The sequence below is a fragment of the Hyla sarda genome, chromosome 1 (genome assembly GCF_029499605.1).
Source record: "Hyla sarda isolate aHylSar1 chromosome 1, aHylSar1.hap1, whole genome shotgun sequence".
NCBI lineage: Eukaryota > Metazoa > Chordata > Amphibia > Anura > Hylidae > Hyla > Hyla sarda.
In genome coordinates this window covers 540,638,298-540,662,840 of record NC_079189.1, presented here as the reverse complement: position 1 = coordinate 540,662,840, position 24,543 = coordinate 540,638,298, and the positions used below count along the sequence as shown (strand labels likewise).

The 24,543-nt window shown below is 39.7% G+C and overlaps 1 long non-coding RNA gene across 1 annotated transcript; it reads right to left on the bottom strand.

The window, feature by feature from the left end:
- Positions 1 to 7,722: 7,722 nt before the first annotated feature.
- On the bottom strand, positions 7,723 to 24,306 carry LOC130311077 (uncharacterized). Its single transcript, XR_008859521.1, has 5 exons — positions 24,083 to 24,306; positions 17,655 to 17,775; positions 17,104 to 17,258; positions 13,519 to 13,595; positions 7,723 to 8,054 (listed from the first exon to the last, which is right to left on the bottom strand). It is a non-coding gene; the product is annotated as an uncharacterized LOC130311077 (long non-coding RNA).
- Positions 24,307 to 24,543: the final 237 nt, after the last annotated feature.

Below are 24,543 nucleotides of genomic sequence, written 5' to 3'. Positions count from 1 at the left end.
GTAATCTCCCTGAAGTAAACCCATGGTGTTTTTCATCTTGCAATCCATGGGATTTTAGATGTTCCACAATCCTATCCTTTAGTAGGGTTTCCATTAATTTCCCCACTATTGATGTCAGACTTACTGGCCTATAGTTACTTGATTCCTCCCTATTACCTTTCTTGTGAATGGGCAAGACATTTGCAATCTTCTGGGATGACTCCTGTTACCAGTGATTAGTTAAATAAATCTGTTAACGATTTTGCTAGTTCACCGCTAAGCTCTTTTAATAATTTTGGATGTATCCCATCAGGCCCCTGTGACTTATTTGTCTGAACTTTAGACAGCAAACCTAGAACCTCTTCCTCTGTAAAGACACATGCATCAAACGATTCATTAGTCTTCCTCCCTAATAGCTCACATATAGTACATGTTTTTTCTTTTATTTGTTCTTTACTTACTATAGGTCTAGTTTTGGACCCACCCTTAAATTTACTGTGCACATAAACTGCTATATCCCATTCCTCTTCTCATTGAAGCTATGTTATCTTACTATTATTATTGTAATCTATTGTAATAATTTGCTGGCCCATGAAGGACCGTGTCATTATGCTCTCTATGGCACACATGTTTTGTTCTCTGACTTATCTAGCTTTATCTAACACGTATGTAGCCTTTACAATTTGGCCCATGTCAATGTAGCTCAGATTCTTTTTTTTTTTTTTAAATATTTATTGAGATTTTTCGCCTTCATACATTTAACAGTAAAGTTAACAGTATTACATATAAAATGTATCACATAAATCTAATAATTTCTACAACTCCCTCAACAAATCTCCCTCCTCCCCTCTTTGTCCTGCCTGGGAAAAAAAAAAAGACAAAAAAAAAAAAAAATGACCATATTCATTTAATGACTATTCCAGTGTCCCCATGACCTATCAAACTGCTTCCGCTTGTTAATCGAACCGCAAATACAAATTCTTTTGTATATTTTAACTCTAGCAACCAAAGCCAGCCAGTGTTGTACCTTTGGACCAATTGGATCAAACCAATTCAGCAAAATCACTTGTTTTGCCAATGTAAACAAATTGTTCATGAATTCATTGTGTTCCATAATCCCTAACATCTCCCAAAATGGCCATATTAATCAAAGCGGACAATTTTGGTACTCCTAATCTCCTTTCTGTCTAATGAAAGACCTTTCTCCAAAATTCCCTTACTACCCCACAATTCCATAGACTATGGACAAAGTTGGCTTCGGCCTCCAAGGTGGGATGAGGCAACTCGTGGTCAGGATAGCAGAAGGTCAGGGCTGGCGGCACAGTAGCGTAGTCAGGAACATAGCAAGTGGTCAGTAGGCAGGCGGCAAAGGAGCAAGGTCAGGTCACAGCAAGGCAACTCTCAGGAATGCTTTCTCTCAGGCACTAGGGCAACAAAGATCTGGCAGGGAAGTGTGGGAGGTGGAGGAATTTATCAATGAGCCACCGGTGTTACTTCACTAATGGGCGCCCATGATAACCTGAGCTAACTACTTAAAGGGGTACTCCAGTGGAAAACAATTTTTTTCAATTCAACTGATGCCAGAACATTAAACAGATTTGAAAATTACTGCTATTTAAAAATCTTTATCCTTCCAGTACTTATCTGCTGCTGTATGCTCCAGAGGAAGTTGAGTAGTTCTTTCCAGTCTGACCACTGTGCTCTCTGTTACCTCTGTTCATGTCAAGAACTGTCCAGAGCAGGAGAGGTTTGCTATGGGCATTTGCTTCTACTCTGGACCGTTCCTGACATGGACAGAGGTGTCAGCAGAGAGTACTGTGGTCAGACAGAAAAGAACTATAAAACTTTCTCTGTAGCATACAGCAGCTAATAAATACAGGAAGGATTAAGAATAATTTTCAAATCTGTTTATTGTTCTGGCTCCAGTTGAATTGAAAAAATGTGTTTTCCACCGGAGTACCCCTTTAAGTAGTTAGCTCAGGTTATCATGGGGAGCCCATTGTGTGACAGAGATTGGTGGTAAGTATAGTGGACCTCTGAACTACAAGAGCTGCCTTCATAGTACTCTATTGCTGAGCTGTCTCTATGGACATTATCTATCTAAGCATCAATGGAATGATGTAGCTGCCACATAATATTAGATTATAGAAATCCACCTATATATTTGCACTCGATTACCCAATTTTACTAGCTGTTCTTACTGTAACAATAGTCATCTGCTACTCAGATGCCCATTTAAATTATGGCACCTGATTCCCATAGTTCTCATGTAAAGTGCAAATGATAGACAGAAGACTTGTATAATGCTTAACAATTAAGTTAAGGGTGTCCTTTATTTACAGTAGAACACTTCAAACACAAGATGGAGGCACAAAGACTTTTCATTGCACAATTCCAGCCTTTGGCTTGATGAGCAGGAGAAGGGTGTTACAACTTTCCCAATTCTCTTTTTCATTCTCTCTAAGGCTGCATTCACACCTCGTTTTCACTGTACTGACGCCGCATCTCACTGGGGGAGGGGAAAACCAGTTGCTCCCATACCCCAGCTGGACCAGCGCGGAAATCCATTTACTTTAATGAGCTGACTGGAGTCAAACGGTGACTCCGGTCGGCTCATTATCCGGTTTCCTGACCGGGCCTAAAACCCGGTTTTCCCCTCCTCCATCCGGCACCCGTACAGTGAAAACGAGGTGTAAATGCAACCTAAAATGTCAGTAGTCAGGTTCCTTAGGTACAAAACAAGCAAAATGGCTATTCCTCTAACTTTTCCTTAAGGGTATTTCCAACTCCAAAAGTATCACCCTCTTCTTGGAAAATAGAGAAAAATTGGACAGCGCCAAGCTGTGATTGGTTGCCATGGGAAAATCAGTTTCTGTCCTCAGGCACATTGGTAAACTGGTCACTTGGACTGAAGAGATAGTGGTCCAAGAGTTAATGCCCCGCCTTAATACAAATAGTGTTTTAGTTTGGTGAAAAGGATTCCTGCTTTGGTGGTTGTGTTCACAAGTGGATACCATGCACAGGTATAACTTTGAAAGAATTCACTGTTCACTTAACTGGAGACCAAAATCTAGGCATAGTTCTAATACACAAATTTAAGTAGGCTTAGCCTCAGCTGGAGCAGGGTTTCCCAGGGAATGTGTGTCTTAGGATTTATGGAGCTGGCTCCTCTCTACTTGATCACTAGTCCTGAATGCTTTCTTCCCAAGGTAGGCTGTCAACTGCTTGGCTTACAATTTTATATTATATGAAGGGGGTGAAGATATGAAGGTTTGTTACCTAGAAGCCATGATGTACTACGCCAGGCTAAAAGCCATGATGTACTAGGCCAGGCTAGAAGCCCACTTTGGTCCTAGTATAGTGCTACAGTATGAGGCCCATGCTTAACCTCCTCTTACAGGCTAAACATTTTTATTATCTTCTCCTGCACTAAGATTAGGACTAGCCTTGAATTGTTTCCTGGACTAATTTCTTAGCAGGAACTGACATGCGTTATACTGTCCTGGACTCCTCTCCTCTTGTAACCCCTCAGCTGAGAGGCTGGACTCTTCTTAACACTCTCACTAGAGATGCTGGACTATAGTAGAATTCTCCGTCCCTGTGGAAGGTTCCTAGCTGTGTGTGGATTGGTAAACGCTTACAGTGCTTTCAGCCTTGCCTGGTACAGCTCAGTTACAATGGCATAAAAATGTGAAAAACGCTATACAAACAGTTCAAATCAGATGTGTCATATAATGTACAATACCAAACCACAGGCCCTGCAATGATCCCAGTTGGACACTGCTCATCAATAGATACCAGGTAACAGATCATGGCAGAAAATATCTATATTCTTAACATAATGTAATGCAATCAAGAGTGACGGCCTTCACATCTTAATATGAATTTATTGTGGTACCCCGGTACCGTATTGCATACCATACATTGTATGGTGGTCCCCAAAGTCAGAGTTACTATGTTCAGGTAGGGTCCCCCAGGTGGGACAGCCCCTAGTCGCCTCCTCCTTCTCTAGTTTTATAGTGTTTATGTGTACATATTTAATAATGGGTATATCTAATATAATGCATATTAGTGTACTTACCTTGGGTCCTTGGGTCACATGATTACCCATAACCCTTTGTAAAGATGATTGACAGAAGTACTGGACCAGTGAGCTTAAAGGAGCTGTAGCTAATGATCGCTCTCTTGGGTTGCTGCTCTTGTGGATGCCAGACTATCAGGACAGATCTGCGCACTTAAAGACACTCTAGGCCTGAAGCCTGCAGGCCTCAGCCTCAGCGTGAGTCCTAAACTAAATCCCTGCTAAAGCTAGCGTGACTGCTGGACCTCAACTAAATCCCCTAAATCCAGCCGAACAGCGCATTTCAGTCTATGGACTCTAAAACGCTTAAGGTCCCAACCACTGTCAATCTCTAAGAGACTTTGCCTGTATAGAGACTGTTCCGGTTATGAAGCTTGCATAAAATCTTCAGTAAAAGTTACGACTGTTTTCAGAAAACTCTCTGGTTGTGGACATTCAATTATTCCATACCTCCCTATCGTTCTTGGGAAGGGTGGGGGTAGGACAAGCATTGCAGAGGAGCCCTCACCCTGGCGTCACGAATAGAAAGGGTTAATCAGACACCCTTTAATTACCACAAAGCTACACCCCATATACCCTACACCCCCAGGCTATCACATTATAATATTTATAATACTTATTTTCTAGTGTCTAGCCAGCATTGCAGTTTAAAAACTCACAGTAAATGAAGGAAATACCGGGCACAGTCCATACTCCCCCTGGGACTTGGTGTGGAACCCTCTAGGCAGTGCTACACAACAGGTACAGTCTACAAGCACTATGTATATATAGAAGAAAGACGGTGCACTCACCATACTGGTATAGCTGTGTATAGCTTTATTCCAATTGACTACCGCTGTAAACAGCTAGACTGGGTGCAGAGAGGTATACAGGCAGGAGCGTCTCACCGGGCGGGCAAGCCCGCCCGGTGAGACGCTCCTGCCTGTATGCCTCTCTTCACCCAGTCTAGCTGTTTACCACTGTAGCTAAATGGAATAAAGCTATACACAGCTATACCGGTATGGTGAGTGCACCGTCCTTCTTCTTTATATACATAGTACTTTAAAAACTCATATGCTTAAGGTTACAGGAACAAAAAAAAATAATGAAGCTTGTGAAGGGGCCAAGCCCCTGTCAGTCCTGGGCTCAATGTTCTGTGGATACGCAGATAAATTTCACATATCTCTGACTTTAATTGGAGGAATTAGACCACTGGCATTTCTGTTATTGCCGCCATTTAACAATATTTTAAAGAGACTGCGAGGCATATGACTAATTTATTCAGACTGGCAGAGCACATTGCAAGATAATTACATTCTAAAATAGAACGACTAAGGTAATCACAGCTTTCATAAAACATGGAGAATTGAGCCGGACAACTGACAAGAGAACATCGTACTCATAATCAAGTAACAATGGATTTCATGGCTAGGAAAAAATACACACATAATTTCCCCGCTGTTGCGTCGTCTGGTTAGTACTGCAGTCATTCAGGTGAATTGGCTTTATGTGTGGTAAATGAAACGAAAACGCAGCAGTTTAATGTTAATCTATTTTTTTTATTACGACTGCTTTGTCAGCTATCTATACAATAATAAAACGTATTCACTTCCCCTATCAGGTTTATGGTAGATTAAATGAGCAGCGTACGGTGTTTATCATTTGTTTGTATTTGTTTTTTATTTTTCCAGCAATTCCTGAAAAAAAACTAAAAATTGCCACTGGGTATATGGATCCCAGGAAATAAGAGAGGACATGCTCTCGGTTACAGCAGATGCTGTTTGTAAGTGTTTACTTGCATGTGACTGAAACAATTGTAATAATAAAAGACAGCAATAAATGATAGTTTTTTTTCATGCTTTGTTATGTTGCAGGTGCGTGGTTATCAAAGGATCTATACAATTAAAGGAGTCTTGTAGTGGAAAAAAAACAACAAAACTTTCCTCCTTTACGACAAGCTACCGCCATATAGTTGCATTCAACATCATTCAACTCAAATTTGCAAAATTTACAATCAAACAAGAACAATTAAAATAGATCAACACAACTAATTCAACATGAACTGCCACATTTAATGAGAGAAGAGAAGTCCAGGACAGCTTTTGGCAGCATTCCGTTATGTTGTACTGGACTTAAATGTGGAACTGTTCTCTATGTAACAACAGGTACTGCAAATTCTGTGGCCACACTTATATGTCCCCTTTAAAGGGGTATTCCAGGAAAAAACTTTTTTTTTTTTTTTTAGATCAATTGGCTCCAGAAGTTAAACAGATTTGTAAACTACTTCTATTTAAAAAAATCTTAATCCTTCCAATAATTATCAGCTGCTGAAGTTGAGTTGTTCTTATCTGTCTGGAAACAGTGCTCTCTGCTGACATCTATGCTTTTCTCAGGAACTGCACAGAGCAGAAGACGTTTGCTATGGGAATTTGCTTCTACTCTGGACAGCTCCCAAGACACGTATCATCAGAGATCACTTAGACAGAAAAGGACAACTCAACTTTAGCAGCTCACAAGTACTGAAAGGATTAATATTTTTTTTTAATAGAAGTAATTTACAAATCTGTTTAACTTTCTGGAGCCAGTTGATATGTAAAATTTTTTTTTCCTGGATAACCCCTTTAACTTGTAACCAAGTAGGAGTTTTTGATTGTTTAGATGTATATAGGCTAGGTGAAAGAATGTTACCTAAAGTAGATGCTCCTTTGGGGACAACTTGTACTCCGTTAAGTAGAATTTCAGGTCTGGATCCTGTTTAACAATGGGGAGATTGCGTAAGATTACATCACGGACTTGACTAAACTGTCTTATGTAAGTGGGAATGAACCGAATATTACTATGATAAACTCCTTTTAAAGCAGGGCTATAGGTGCTTAAAATATCCATAAACCAAGCTATTGACTGGATACCCAACTCGTGGGGAATAGCTGAATACAGTCCCACCACAATACACCTGGCCCAACTATAAGTGTCTTGCCATTGTAAATTTTCAACCACTTTTATAACATGTCTGATATCCTATAAGAAGGAAGGCATTTTCCTGGAGAGTAGCTGAAGATAAAAAATCTAACCAAGCACCCAATGAGTCCATACCAGCCACTATTGGTCTCATTAGGGGAGGAAAATATTTTAAAGCAATTTAGGCAAGAAATAAAAAATAGGGGTGATGGGGTTAGATACAAAAAGATCATCAGAATTCTTCTGGTCCAAAACTCCCAGAGCAACGCCTTCCTTTGATACAGCAGATAATTTGGACTCAACAACTTTTGTATTTTGGTGGTGTAGCTATTATATGATCTGGTAAAAGAAAGATGATACCCAGCACTCACCAGTAACGTACAGTGAAGATTTATTATTCCATAGTGTAGTACAAGGGCGTGTATTGGTCTAGGTAGACAGCTGAGGAAGGCTCCCACGCCGAAACGCATCTTTGTACTACACTATGGCATAATAAATCTTCACTGTGCATTACTGGTGAGTGCTGGGTATCATCTTTCTTCTACCTGTGGCTTTACCCTACCTCATGCACCACCACAGATTCCACGGAAGTGCCGACACATCCCTATATTGAAGTTACATGATCAGGACAGATCAAAACCCATTGATATTGGGAAAGGGAAGTAAACTGTAAAAGTTCATACGGAATAACAGCAGGCTAAGATTGTGAGGAAATGATAGAGACTTTTCATTATATAACAAATCTAATTATTTTCCTGAAACTGTAATTCCCCTAAATATGTGTGGGATGTGGGTGATCTTTTCAATATGCATCTGTAAGACTCACTGGCTGAAGACTGCACAATTTTCGGGCTGCCTTGGGTGCACTTTGTATCTGCACACAGCTTAAACTAACAAAGTAAAGTGTGATTAATAAAACTCATTTTCCAGCTTAGTCTTTGCAATGTGCATTTGTTTTGTTGTCTTCTTTCCCTTTAGTCCCTGTAGTCAGAGGTGTCCCTTCCTCCGAGGACAGTTTTTCCCCCCAAACGATCTCTTAGGACAATGATGGAAAGACCTAATTAAAAAAAAGCCAGAGTTCAGTAATATCAATGAGTCTTGTGAGGTGTAATATGGCAAAGCTAGTAGCTATCATTAAAATACAAAGTCACTTGGGGTTATTTCTTAATTAATCTGTAAGTCTAACTATAATGCATTAAATAGGGACATATTATTCTATTTTCCAGGTCCATAAAAACACTTTTGCTGTCATTTCTAAAGAATTCTTAATAAACAAACATGACCGCTGTAAGGTTGGTGGGTCAAGACTCTCCCTATTTAGTTTTAATCTGAAAGATAAATTGTTAACATTTCTTTCTATTTAACAAGATACTGTGAGACTTTCAGCTTGCTTGGTTAAACACGGAGAATAATTATTTTTAATCACTACTTATCATTTTAGTTGCTCAGGTCACTTCTAGAAAATAGTTATAAAAATAAAACAATAAATAAAAGCTTAAAGTGTATCTTCACTGGACTTCTGTGCACCAGATTTATAATTGTCTTCATTTTCTTGTCCAAAGGGGTTAGTGAGACTCCTTGAGGAGACAGCCAAATTGGCGGATGGAGTCTTACAAGCCATGCAATGCTTCATGGGAAAAAAAGTATGCAAAGTAGCTCTCCTCAAAAGGAAGAACTTGCTCTACATTGCCAACATTAAAACATGATTGAGAATTATATGCAGAACCATATGTAGTGGTCTGGGTGTGAAGACCCCAACCGATTAGTAGAACTAGTGGGAAGAAGCATGTGGCAAAGCGTTGCTTCTCCCTGCTCTCTATGCACATGTCTCAAGATGGTCCCATAGACTTAAACAGTCACAGAGCATGTAAAAATTGCGCTAAGCGCATACCTCTTCTCAGCTCATTCTAGCAGTATAAACAACTAGACTATATCTATAGGACATGCCAAATGTTTTATTAAAATTCTTTGACCCTCTAAGTAAAAGTCTTAACAGCTTAGCCAGGCCCAAGGAGGTGACCAGTGACTTCAGAGACCTTAGGGCTCGCTGGGACTTATAGTGGACTAGGACAATTTGATGCAGGCCCACGCTGACTTGATACAGATTGATCTTGACTAACTTGACTAGGACTGACTAGACAAACTTCACCCCGTATGTAGCTTACCAGGTTTTGACATTCACCTGTGGGGTAGTGGACTTGTGGATGCGTGTCTGCATGGTAGGCTTTAGGCCTCCTTGGGACACCAGACACCCTCTCTCAGGACTTGACCTTGCTGCAGTCAGTAGAGAAGAGACTAAGAGACTGAACTAGCTCCACCCAGGGTTTATATTGGGGAGACCCTGGAGGGGTCCCATAGGTCACCCTGTAGGTCACATGGTCACTGGTACCTTCCATCCACCCACCCAGGAATAAAGCATAAAATCAAGTCCAATGTTGCTATTTTTCTTGATGTTAGGTTTCCCATAAGAGTACTTACCGTATTTTTCACCGTATAAGACGCACTTTTTCTTCCCCAAAATTCGGGGGGGGGGGAGAAAAGTTGGTGCGTCTAATACGGCAAACACACATTAAAACCCTGTCATATCACGGCGGTCCCAGCGGCCATCAACGCCCGGGACCCGCGGCTAATACAGGACATCACTGATCGCGGTGATGCCCTGTATTAACCCTTCAGATGCGGCGATCAAAGCTGACGGCCGCGTCTGAAGCGAAAGTGAAACTAACCCGGCTGCTCAGTCGGGCTGTTCGGGACCGCCGCGGTGAAATCGCGGCGGCCGGAACAGCTTACAGGACATCGGGAGGGACCTTACCTGCCTCCTCGGTGTCCGATCGGCGAATGACTGCTCCATGCCGGGATCCCCTGCATGGCCGGCGCTCTCCTCCGTCGTCATCATGTCGTCATGCACACTGTCCCGTCATCCAATAGGAGCGGCGTGCATAGCGAAGTGATGGTGGCGACGGAGAGCGAGGATCCTGAGCAGCAGAGACGTTCCGGAGTGACGGGGACACCCCGGGGACGCGGCGACAGCGATGGAGGGCGACATCCTGTGCAGTGGTGACGAGCGGTGACGGGTCCGGAGCGGTGGGGACACGTGAGTATTACCTCCTATACCAGTGGTCTTCAACCTGCGGACCTCCAGATATTGCAAAACTACAACTCCCAGCGTGCCCGAACAGCCGTTGGCTGTCCGGGCATGCAGGGAGTTGTAGATTTGCCACATCTGGAGGTCTGCAGGTTGAAGACTACTGTCCTATACTTTACATCGTATTTGGTTCAGAATCTTTTTTTTCTAGATTTTCATCCTTTAAAATTGGGTGAGTCTTATAGGCCGGGGCGTCTTATGGCAAAAAATATGTTATTTATTGACTAATACACACTATCAGAATATCTCAGTGGTGCACCCTAAGGCTTTGACTGATTTTTGGGAGACTTGTACAGACAGTCAGTGTGTCCCAAAAAAAGGAAAACCCTTACGGTAAGGTTTTGGATATAGTAGTTTGAACCAGAAGATTATATAGCAAATGCAAAATGTACAGCCCCTGTATTTGCCTTATACAACTTATGTTTCATTGCCATTTTAAACCAGATCCATTTTCCATTGCTAACATTAAAGGAAAATACTTTCAAGTCTAAGGGCAGGATTGTAATTTTCCACTATTTCCATCCATTGTAAGTGAGTAGTCAGCTGGTTTTGCTGCTGGCCATACGTTTTCTTGCACAATGAGGCACCCTGCAAGCTTTTACTTATAAACAGCTAAACATTGTTCAAGAGTCTAAAGACAGGAATACAGTAACAGCCCCCAAGTGCTTTTCTCTGGAGGTGCATAGGCTTTTGATCCTTACGTTTTGTTGCCTAGGCATTGGGCTTAACCTCGGACAAAGCTTACTGCACTTAGGGTCATTTCTCATTCCTTATAACCTCCTGTTGAGTCAGTCTCCTTTCAGGTTCATGAGTAGTCGGCAAAAAGTCAGATTTTCCTTGCAGCAAGTTAGTAATGTCCCTAATAAAGACATTATAAGGCACCCTGTCCCTGTGCTATGACCTGGAGCTTTAGATTAGTCATTTTCGTGTCTACAGGACATCAAGAACACAACACATGTAATTATTTTCTAACTTTATGGAAGCCACAAATCAACTTTTATTACCATCATAAGCACTGAGGACATCGCAGGCTCATTCTAACCAGGTACATGGAGAATATTAAAAAGGCATACAGAGATTGATTATATTCATAGATATTGTGTAACAAGAAACTTAGTTAACTTTCACTGACCTTTTGCACCTACTAAATATTTGTATATTTACCCATCAATAGACGCTGATTTAATATATAACTAAGTGGGGTGTCCAGGAAAACACCTGGTAGCCTATTCCTAGGATAGACTGATGTGTGATCAGTAGTGGTCCAACTTCAAGGATCGTCATGACCAACAGAAGAATAGCTTCAATGGCCCCTTAAGTGTTTATCCAGACAAAGTGGCTTATCCGAATATCTGGCATTGCCTGGCAATGTAGATAAATAGAAACGCAGAACCACACACAAGTGTCCCGTTTTTCTGCCATGTGATAGAGAACCGAGGTTACAGTGACAACCCATCGCACAGTAATGGCAACACCTTGAAAGTGTCCATATCATTTAGAAAAACTTTCAACATATCTGTCTGACATTTCTAAAGTTTTTTTTTCTAAATGACAGGGACGTTTAAATTAAATCTTTTTATTTGGAGCAAATAAAGCTGTTCCCCTTACACAAAGCTCAGAAAATAGACTTCTGATAGCCGGGACTTCGGTGAACAACTGCAAACTTTACAACAATGCAGGGACTTCACTACTTTAATCTAGCTACTTTCAATAGGGAAGATTTATCATTGTTGCTTTGGTACGGGAGTTTTGTAGGCATTTATTTTTGGCTTTTCTTATGTATGACGTATTTATCACAGGGGGTTGATAAATTTGGCTTACATAAGCAAAAACCTATAAATCACTTTAGAATGCAATTTTTTTTTTTTTTTTAGCATACATAAGCAAAAAAACTATAAATTACTTCAGAAAACCAGTGGGAAACACCACCTCCTCTCTGTTTTTAAAAGTTTTTACCACTTTTTTCCCCCTAAATGTACTAAATGATTTTGTGTTTTTATTTCTCCTCATTTCAGATCCGTGTATGCAGAGGACTTCTTTGTCTTCAGTGGACTACGTAGATGACCAGTGTTTTTTAAATTAACAACAAATGCTCATGGTGCTCCTGGGCCTAGGCGGTAACAGGTTGGCGTTATTTAGGCTGGGGAGGGCCAGTAACAATGGTCCTCGCCCACCCTGGTAACGTCAGGCTGTTGCTGCTTGGTTTGTATCTGGCTGAGAATGAAAATATAGGAAACCCCAAATGTCTTTTGGAAATAATAAAGGAAAAAAAATGTGTGGTTCCCCCATTTTCAGATACCAACTAAACAGCAAGCAACAGCCTGACGTTACCAGGATGGGCGAGGACCATTGTTACTGGCCCTCCCCAGCCTAAATAATGCCAGCCTGTTACCGCCTAGGCCCAGGAGCACCATATTTGATGCTCCGGGCCTGTTAGTACTAGCTCTTCCTGGCACGCCTGTGGCGGTGGGTACCGGGGTAATAGTTGGGAGTTAGCGCTAGCTGTTTTGGAGGCTAACGCTAATCCCCGGCTTAGTAATGGATTCTGTCTATAAGATAGCTTCCACTACTAAGCCTATAACGTAAGTAAAAAAAAAAAAAAACACGTTTAAAAAAAATTTTATTTAAAAAAACACTCCCCCACAAGCCCTCAACCATTTTATTAATATAAAAAAAACAACAACAACAAAAAATAAACGGCGGCGGCGACCTTTTAAATTTGCTCACGTATGGTTGTTTTGTACTCCAGGTCAGACCTGGGGTAGACTTTTGACTTTTTGAAGGAGTTTTATGATTTTTTTTGCCTTCGTGCAACTTTCGCACATCATAAATACGTGACCACTGCAAAGTGAAAACTGAAATTTGCTTAGGTAAGGCTGTTTGTAACTGTTTGCGGCTTATCTCTCCCAGAACCATAAGGTTATGCAGAGAAAATCCATTATACCGGTCCTTCTTTCCACCGACATTATCTGTTAGACAGTCGGCTGAACCTGCCAATGTCGGCAAGTTCAGCTGACTTTAGTGAAGAGGCAAAGTTGCTGAATTGCCCATAGGAACTAATCAGATTGCTTCTTTAATTTTTAATAGGCCTTGTTAAGAATGAAAGAAGCGATCTGACTGGTTGCTATGGGCAACTGGGCAACTTTTACTCTCCACAGGTTTTGATAAATCTCTAGGAGTGACCCTGGAAATCGCAAAACCTCCCTCAACTGCAGTGATGTCAAAAGATGACACTGTACACTGAGGACCTGCACCGCCCCCTGCTGAAAGACACTAAGTGGTATTACAATCCGATGTTAAAACTGCTTTTACCCCACATCTAGTGCCTGCTTTTTAATATTGCATGTTATATTTGAACTGTTCTCATGATATTAACCTCAAGATACAAGTGCTTCTCAATTCATTTAGCCCGTTATTAGCAATATGGATGGTGATCCTTAATTCATGGGGAGCCTAAAGGTAAAGAGATAATAAGAAATAGTTTAATGGATGGACAGTGGTGATTATATATTGAACAGGCTTATAAATGGAAATGATACTGTGAATAGGAGCTACTGTAGACAAGAGAAGTATAGCTATGCTATTGGTTAGAATAGAATGCATGACCATATTTGTAAATTAAAGGAATAGATTACATTTTTAGGTGACATGTCACAAATATTTGTGAATAAGAGTAATATGTCTATAGAACAAAGAATATGTGCAGAAAAGGAAAAAAAAAAGGAAACAAAGGGGGCGCTATCTAAGTGCCGTAAATGATGGTGATCGCAACGGATGTAAAAATGCGCGTACAAGAATTATGGAGCCAAGTAAAAGTGTGTATTGGCACACTCACCTTCTAGTGTTGTGCAAGCTCAGGCACAACACTGATGTGGGCTTTCTGAGTGCATGCACTCTAAACGTTCTCCTCTGGGCTGCGGAGCATCTGTCCCGATACTCCGTGGTGCCGGTCTGGTAGATAGTGGTGTGGATGCTGGATAACCTCGGCAAGGTGCTTGTCCAGTCCTGGTGAAGATGGTGATGCTTCTCTGGGGCGCCTCCGGATGCGTGGATGTTCCAACTCCCGATCCAGCTGAGGGTTGGAGAAAGAGGAAGGTGCGGGAGCAATTGAAAGTTTTAAAAAGCTTTATTCAGACGACGCGTTTCGCAAGGGGTCCCTTGCTTCATCAGGTCATAGACAAAAGGGGTACAGACAGTCTTTATATACAGTGTATACTTAAAAAAGTGCGGGAGTTTGTGACAGGTGTGGTACGTCACCTGGATGCCGGATGTGACGTGCCGGCTGAGAACGGGAGGATACATTCATAAGATGTACTGTTTGTATACCATGTACTGAGTGTGACTTTGTGATTGGATGCAGAGAGAGCTGCTGGGTGTATCGTATTCGGCTTGAAGGATGTTGCCGATGTATTTGTAAGTTACATTTGTAATTGTTTGTAGAAAACTGTAATTTGATTAAGCTCTATGTTAGAGGACTATTGAAAGTGTCTGTAGACTGCGGGATGCTGGGAAGTACTTTACTATTATATTATAATATAATATAATATTGTGAATTTATTATTCTGTAGATTATGTTTCTGCATGATGCAGAATTAGACATCTGGTATGTCGATTATACTAAATAAAAATACCAGATGATTACTGGTGTATTGGTGTGTAGAAAAAGTTATTTTATTTCTTTTACATCATTAGTAGTATATACTATAAGTTATGCTGCTGCATACTATGGAATTGTGCCTGTCATGGGGCAGTATGTTCCTTATGATTGTAATCTTTATGGTATAGCTTGCTGGTAGATTCTGATATGACCATGTTTATGAAAGGGTTTTTATTTATATATACACATGTTCTGGATATTTTGCCTTGGCACTTTAGCCCCAAGAGGTCTGAATGAAGCAATGGAACTTATACGTTAACAACCTCAGGTTCCGAATATTATATCCAATACATTCAACATCCACAGGGCCTACCCCCATTTTTTCCTAAGCACATTTACATTAAGTTACTACATAAATGATGTATTTCAATCCGTGTCCTTTTAAACATTTATACATACATCTTAATATTTTTATATACACTATAACATTTTTACCATTGTTTTTACCAAGTACCATTATGTCCAATTTTAGAGTGTATCTCAATAGGTTCCCTTCATTCGCTCCACATGTGTATGTTTACATATGTTTTTACCCACCTATGTGTTTATATCTATGTATCATTCATTTATTTGGTGTATACATGTACATTATTCTACCAACCGTCAATAACATTTGTCACACCTGTGACAAGGGAGTAGAATACTGTAATCTCAACATACCATATACATAACTATGAGATCTCACCACAGTGCAGCAATAAACTACCAATCACCTCACATCTATCTTACATCCACACACTCCCTATTTAAGTGATCTCCTCTCCTTGTACCCTTGTACCCATCTATAGATAGCCAAAAGTGTTCCAAGTGTGCCAAAAGTGTACCAATTATCAAATAGGCCGATACCAGTATATTCTGTATACCTAATAGATTTGCTAATGACCAAAAAACGCACAATGACATCACAACAAGCGGTAATAAGTATATATAAATAAAAACCCTTTCATAAACATGGTCATATCAGAATCTACCAGCAAGCTATACCATAAAGATTACAATCATAAGGAACATACTGCCCCATGACAGGCACAATTCCATAGTATGCAGCAGCATAACTTATAGTATATACTACTAATGATGTAAAAGAAATAAAATAACTTTTTCTACACACCAATACACCAGTAATAATCTGGTATTTTAATTTAGTATAATCGACATACCAGATGTCTAATTCTGCATCATGCAGAAACATAATCTACAGAACAATAAATTCACAATATTATATTATATTATAATATAATAGTAAAGTACTTCCCAGCATCCCGCAGTCTACAGACACTTTCAATAGTCCTCTAACATAGAGCTTAATCAAATTACAGTTTTCTACAAACAATTACAAATGTAACTTACAAATCTAACTTACTAATACATCGGCAACATCCTTCAAGCCGAATACGATACACCCAGCAGCTCTCTCTGCATCCAATCACAAAGTCACACTCGGTACATTGTATACAAACAGTACATCTTATGAATGAATGCTCCTGTTCTCAGCCGGCACGTCACATCCGGCATCCAGGTGACGTACCACACCTGTCACAAACTCCCGCACTTTTTTAAGTATACACTGTATATAAAGACTGTCTGTACCCCTTTTGTCTATGACCTGATGAAGCAAGGGACCCCTTGCGAAACGCGTCGTCTGAATAAAGCTTTTTAAAACTTTCAATTGCTCCCGCACCTTCCTCTTTCTCCAACCCTCAGCTGGGTCGGGAGTTGGAACATCCACGCATCCGGAGGCGCCCCAGAGAAGCATCACCATCTTCACCAGGACTGGACAAGCACCTTGCCGAGGTTATCCAGCATCCACACCACTATAGAACAAAGAACAATTTTGCATTTAAATGGACCAAGTCTTGTGACACCCAAAGGTGAAAAGATTGTTTAAATACAATAAGATTATTTTTAAAGGTTATCACCATTGATCACTGTGGTATTGTTTTCCTACAGAAGTTTAGAAGAGAAACTGTCCATGAGATTCAGTAACTCTTTTTGGCACCCAAAAATAGCTCAGGTATAGTAGATTTTCAATGTATGGTTTGACATTGCACAGGACCTTTTGCTTACTCTTCTGAGTTGGTTAGCCTCACACACAAAACCCCTGGTTTATATATAAGGATATCCTGATAACCACCCCACATGCACTGGAATGTGGACTCATCTCCTAGCTCCTCCAATTATATTTATCTTTGGTAATGTCACCAAGGTTGTACTTATAATAAGGAATTAAAGGGTTTGTCTGGTAGCTTTACGTTTTTTAGTATGTGCTAAGGCTGGCATTCAAACAAAAAAAGTTATACTCACTTGCCTCAGTCCTATCCGCTTTTGCTTTATTGGTGCATGGTTCCTGCTGAGTAGCACTTCCTGCTTTCATCTCTAGATGGAGTGAATCTTGCTCAACCAATCAGTGGTTGTAGAAGTGACCTGTCTCAGCCACTGACTAGCTGAGTGGGAATTTCCTGCATGTCAAGATAAAAAAGCAGCAAGTGATGTTAAGTGGGGACCAGGCCCTATTTGGAAGGGTCACTTTTTTTTTTTGTTTATACACCAGCCTTTACCTACACTAAAATTATTTTGTGAAACCCTGATAAAAGGAATGCATCACATGAAGTACTTTCTCCACATACTCCTCCAGCATATTTCTCACCATAAGAAAGCAATATATTGTTTGTATTTTAACAAGATGTATACCGGCACCGCTGCACTGTATTAAACTCTTGCTGGAATCAGCTCTCTAGATTTCTTGTACCTGGACATTAGCAACCCCTTTCTGGCCACAACTTCATTAGTGCTTACAAACTTGAAATAGTATCAATAGACTTCACTCAAAAGTAGAAGGAAAAAGGAGCACATACCAGAACTGTTGGATGCCGTGTTCACATTTATTTCTTCAAAACGGGCTTCGGAGGAACTACCGGCAACGGTCCGTGTCATGCTGGTCCGCGCTTCATCAGTCCGACAACTAACAGAGATACACTAAGACAAACACACAGTCAAATCATAGTCATTCTAGCCAAAGTCCAGAAGAGAAGTCAAGAACCAAGCCAAAAGATCAGAGTACCAAAAATAGACAATAGAGATAAAAGGCATGCTAGCTTCAATCAACTAGTAACTTTCCCATGCAAAGCACAAGTGAAAGGGACTTCCTTACATATGAGACTGTAGGTGAAAGGAGAATCCTTGATAGAAGAAACCAGAGTACAGATAGGCTGGGAAGAAATTCTAACCACACCCAAAGAAATCAGGGCGTTGTCCCAGTAACCAACATAAACAACAAAGCTATGCAGAATTAACCCTATGGGTGCTGACAGAACCAGTCATCACACTTGCTACCTAAATAGTTAGCAACCTACTTGTCTACCTAGCTAGTTGGCAAGCTACCTGTCTACCTAGCTAGCTAGCTACCTTCCTGCCTGAATATCTACCTGCCAAATGTATTCACCTACTAAGGATGTATTTTTTTTTTTTTTGGAGGGGAGGGGGACTACCTACCTGAGGACATACGTGCCTATAGGAGGGGGTGGGTGCCTAATAAGGGAACTAACTACTGTGGGACATACCTACCTAATGGGGTAACTACCTACCTTTTGTGGGGTGATAAACCTAACTAATGTGCAGAATACTAAGGAGGGCATTATTACACTATAATTACACAACTGGTTGGCTTGTGTATGTTTTAAATAGCAAGTGGTACAATATACAGAAATTCAATTCTCTTAGGGGTTAGTGATATACTGATAAGAGGCCTAACCTCCTGGTTGAGTTTGGAGAGGAATTAATTAAAGAGGGAGACTAGCCCTCTATAGTGTCACATAATGTTTCCACTTGTAATTTTAATTCACCATTATTTTGGAGCACTTTGGAGTATGATTTTAAGTATCTATTAAAGATTAAAAGCATTTGGGGGGGGGGGGTCCCTAAGTTTAAGGGAGTTAGTTCTTGAGGCACAAGCCCTGAAGGGGTTCAGAATTTGGTTACCCTCCTCCTCTTTGCCCTCCTTTCATTGGTGCAGTCAAGTGCTGCCATGCTGTATTCCATCTGCTAAGCCTGAGTGAGAAAACTACACAGTAGAGAAGTTGCTTCCCTGTCTGCAACAGAAAGTTTCACACTGGCTCTCTACTTGTAATCTGACATTGGGAATCGTGTTCACCAAAAACAGCTTATGACATGTGCTATATCTTGTCGTCAAAGGTTTCTTGAGAAATTGTGGTGTTCTCAGTGATGTGCTGGCTATGTGCAGGAAAGTTATCGTTCGGTTTAGCTGTTTTTATTCTTTAAAACTTGCCTTCTTTCACGAATAGTGCCAAAATGGCCTTCTTCAATACAGTCTCATTTGTGACGTTCCAAAACAGTGGAACTCAACTTTAAAACTGTTGGAGAACTGGTACTAGCACTGTGAAGCGTTGTCCGACAGTTTTTAAATCCAGTGTAACTTTCAGCTGAGGCATGGGAAGCTAATCGGAGACACCTGTTACGGGCTCAGGCCTTTTGAAGAGGCAATAAGATTTGTCACAAGGACAACAATTGAATAAGTTATGTTAAGTCATTGGTATTCCTTTTGGACCAATGCTCACAGTGAATTGATAAATGAGGGATGGAGAAAGGTTCACATCTGGCTGGCAGCAGTATGGATGTTCTTGTTTAGGAGGAGTTAGATGAGGAGGATGAGGAAGTGGGACTTGAGAAGGTTTTAGAGATGGAATCTGTTCAAAGTATAGGGGAAGAGGAAGCTACTAAAGGTGACATTAATGATGATGACAATAACAATGAAGACCATGATGACCAACGTTGGCATTATGAAACGTAGGTGGAAGCTGGACCCTCGGAAAAGCTGGCAAGAATCTTGTTGCCACTCCTAAAAGGGATTTTTTATATATATATATATATATATATATATATATATATATATATATATATTTTTTTTTTTTTTAATATACCGGTAATTGTTTATTTAGGAGAATTTTTCCATTTATAACATACAAGAAAAAAAAAAGGGAAATAAAATAAATAAAGAAGGATGTACAATAAATCCAGTTAAGATCGCATGAATACAATACATAAGGACCCAATGAAATGGCATTGTACATAAGAATAAGAGAAAAAAATTAATAAAAATAAAGAGATTATATAGCAGTACAGAAGTACAAGTAAAGGACATAGTCCTACTAAGGGGTGAGAGAGAAAAATAGAAAAGAAAAGAATAAGGTCTCGCTTTTTATATATTTTTTAACTTCTCATTGTTTACAAAAGCTATTTCTTCTTCACTATTTTGAGACACTGTCACCAATTCTGTTGCAACTCATAAAGATAGAGAATCTTCTGTTACCTCTGCGTGCATTTTAACATCGGCAAGCATTTGCAACAACCTGGAATACTTTTATTCAGCTTTATTTTAGTGTTAAAAAGAATACATTTAAAGGGATTTTCCAGTACTTTTTCATTGATGACCTATTCTTTGGATAGGCCATTAATATATTATCGGGGTGGATTTAGTAATGGGACTCCACCAGTGCCAGAGAAGCTGTGCTACATACATTGTGCTGGGTTACTGCAGATCATCTTTCATTTACTTCAATGGAAGCAGAGCTGCAATAACCCATTGCCACCACAACACAATGAACGGAGCTCATACAAGCACATCGCTCTGGCAAACAGTTGATCAGTGACCTGAACAGTGTCAGACTAAGGAAAGGCTATCCGTAAAAATGCCACATAGATCTAAGCACACCTTATTATGCAAATTGAAAATATCACAAGTATTAAAAAGATGAACACAGACCTATAAAATACAATTGCAAGAAAAGATAGTGTAAATAAGATTTCTGAGGCAACATATCAATTCTAACCATATTGGACTGATAGCATTGTGCATTCATGTTGCATTGTACAATATAAAAAACTGTTTTGCACTTTTATTTTTGCATAAACTCTCCAGTCACCTGTTCAGTTCCATAGATAGCAGCAAGCTACTCTCTTCTTCTTTGACAGTTTTTAAAGACAGAAAAGAAAGACATCCTTCTACTCATTAGCCACCCATAGAGCTATAACTAACCCTGTCCGCTTAGTGTTATGAATTGTATAGAAGCAACTACATCTCTTGCAGGGAGCTCTGCACTGGGTGAGGGAACAGGGCAGGTAAGTGGGAACCTCAGAATAAAACAAGTCAAGCTGTGAATTTCCAAGGTCAATGCCAATGTCTAAACAGAGCTTAATCTGGTTATTTCTGTTCTGGGATGTCTCATCACTACACCAGTAAATGGAATAAGGAACCCAGCACTCACCGGTGACGCTAAATCATGTGGATTTATTGATCCATAGTACAAATCATTACACGAAGGACGCGTTTCGCCATATTGCCTTCCTCAGCTTGCTGGATGGTTGGGATGTCATAAAAATCCATGTTCCATAATACAGAGATATTCTCCCCCAGAATCAATGCTGCATTGCTGTGATATGATGCCATATAGAGTTGGCATATGCTGGCACACGGAGTGCCTGTGTCTCCATACTATGAGGCTAATGTGCCACTGTACACGTGGTACACATGGTTTTGCTATGTTCATGAAACTTGAAGGGATACTCCACCCATAGGCATTTTATTGCCTATCCACAGGATAGGGGATTAGTGTCTGATTGCTGGGGTCTGGCCACTGGGACCCCCCCACAATATCCTATATTGCGCCCCAGTAATCAACATCCCCAGATCAATCTCCACTCCATGCCGGATAATGGGCAGCCACAACCCAAAGCTCTGGTCGATATGCCTCCTCCATATATCTCTTTGAAAATACGGAGATACGTGAACTCTACATCTCCATCTTTCCCATAGACCTAAATAAAGGGGGAGTGAAGGCCACGGCCAGCCCAAATTCTAGCACTGCTGGTGTTTCAAACATAACTGTTCAGAATGCCAGGGTGCTGGGTGGGAGATGGCGGGGGGCCCTGCGGCTGTACCTCTCGCAATCAGACACCTCATCCCCTATTCTTTGGATAGGGGATAAGATGTCTAGGAACAGAATACAACTTTAAGGCTGATCTCACATTGCACCCAACAATGTACATTTACCACATAGGTTAACGTATCCCTTTACCCTTAATATCTGATAGAGACCAAAGGTGCATCCTTTTGTTCTCTGTTCACGTGGCATCTGTTGGAGTTTGCTCAATGGAATGTCTCATAGACATCAATGCTATTATAGTGAGCTGAATACAGTAAAATCAAATTTAAAAATGTGAAATTAAAAATTAAAACCGTGGGGTATATGTTTTTTTTTAAATATGAAATCCCATGTATGACAGATACATCAATGATGGACACTTTAAAATCAGCCTAATAAATACACCTGTAGTATTTATCTGAACCATACTAACTACTGAACAACAATAGAAAATAACGATTCTTCCAGAACTCAATATCTCTTTTGAGAGATTGAAATCTGCTGATTAACTCCACCAATTTCTTGACTCAATTGTAAAGCAAAGAAGTTCACAACACAAGTGAATTCACCAACCATCCTGTAATGTCTTAAACGTACCAAAAGGAGGAGCCATGTTCAAAGTAGTTATATTTACCACTCAGTGTATCCTGTATCTTGTCCATCCAGCAAAGCAGAATAACTTTGTGACAGAAACATTAAAGACACTTGTGTATAACACTGCTTTGTCTGTGTAAGGCTGGGGTCACAGACAGTACTTTCTTAATTTTTTTGTTAACCAAATTCAGAATTGGAACTGATACAGAGAAACTATAACCAACATATTTGCACCTTTTTCTGTGTTTTGGACCCACTCCTGCTTTTGTAAAAAAAAAAATAATACTGACCAAAATACTTAGTGTAAAGTGATTATATGGCAATAATAATAATAATAATAATAATAATAATAAAATGTTAATAACATCATATTCTTGTGGCATATTTTTGTGTGTATATATATATATATATATATATATATATATATATATATATATACATATATATATATATTTTTTTTTTTTGCATCCAGATGTAAAATTCAAGTCTATAGTGAAATAATTAACACACTACAAATAATAGTTTTTTTTGTAGCATTTTGGTGGTGATATACTGTATGTGCAATATTACTGAATAATATATGCTGTGTTCATGATAAACAATATGTGCAATATTCATGGTGTATGGTATATGCAGTATAGGTATAGTGTATGTGCGATGTTCATTGAATACTGTATGTGTAGTGTTTATGGTAAACAATATGTTCAATATTTATAATCTACTGTATGTACATGTCCTTGATATACTGTTTGTGCAGTGTCTATTGTGTACTGTATGTTGTGTACATGATATTCTGTATGTGCAATGTTCATGGTATGATGTATTTGTTGTACTTCTGATATACTGTAGGTGAATTGTTCATTGTGTACTGTAAACAGTATGTTGTGTACATGGTATGCTGTATATACAATGTTCATTGTGTATTGTATTTGCCGTGAACATGCTATCCTCCTAACATACTATATGTGCAATTGTCATTATGTACTGTACATGTCGTGTTCACAGAATGCTGTATGTGCAATGTTTATTGTGTACTGTATATGCTGTGGACATGCTATGCTGTATGTGCAATGTACCATTGTGTACTGTATTTGTCGTGAACATGCTATGCTGTATGCATAAAGTTTGTTGTATAGCGTATATGTTATGCTCCTGACATACTTTGTCATTGTGCACTGTATATGTCGTGTTCATAGAATACTGTATGTGCAATGTTCATGGTGTACTGTATATGGTGTGGACATGGTATGCTGTAGGTTCAATGTTCATTGTGTACTGTATATGGTGTGGGCATGGTATGCTGTATGTTCAATGTTCATTGTGTACTGTATATGTTGTATTCCCATTATGCTGTATGTGTACTGTTCATTGTGTACTGTATTTGTTGTGGACATGGTATGCTGTATGTGCAATGTTCATAGTGTACTGTATATGTTGTGGACATGGTATGCCGTATGCTCAATGTTCATTGTGTACTGTATATGTTGTGGACATGGTATGCTGTATGCTCAATGTTCATTGTGTACTGTATATGTTGTGGACATGGTATGCTGTATGTGTAATGTTCATTGTGTACTGTATATGTTGTGTTCACAGTATGCTGTCTCTTCAATGTTCATTGTGTACTGTATTTGTTGTATACATGGTATGCTGAATTTGCAATGTTAATGGTATAGTGTATATTTTGTGCTCAAGATATACAGTATGTGCAATGTTTAGAATATTTTGTATGTGCTTTGTCGATTATTTACCTTATGTTCAGTAGTCATGGATTAAATGATAATGAAGTCTCCTTGAATAACATGTTTAAATTGCTTCTTCCTTAAGTATCCATCGGTTTATTCACTTCAGATTTCTTCCTCTCAAGCAGAAAGGTGAGCTGAGATCCTTTCCTCCCGCTTTACCCAATGAAATTTTAATCATGCCCGATAAAGCATACTAATGCATTAATGAATGTCATATGCGCAGTTAATTATTCCTGTGCCGTGACAGCCAGGAGAAGGAGTGGAGAGTGCAGTGTGTATCACTATGTGATGTGGTCTTCATGGTGAATGCAAAAAATATCTGCCCTCTGTCACCAATAACTAAGTGACAATGTCCTGGGTTTGTATCTGGGTTTGCTTCTCCGTCTGATTTCTGTTTCTTTGTTACGTTTGGGCAAATTAACTGATCAGTTTAAGCTCACATTGGTTTCAAAGGGTTTTTATCAGCA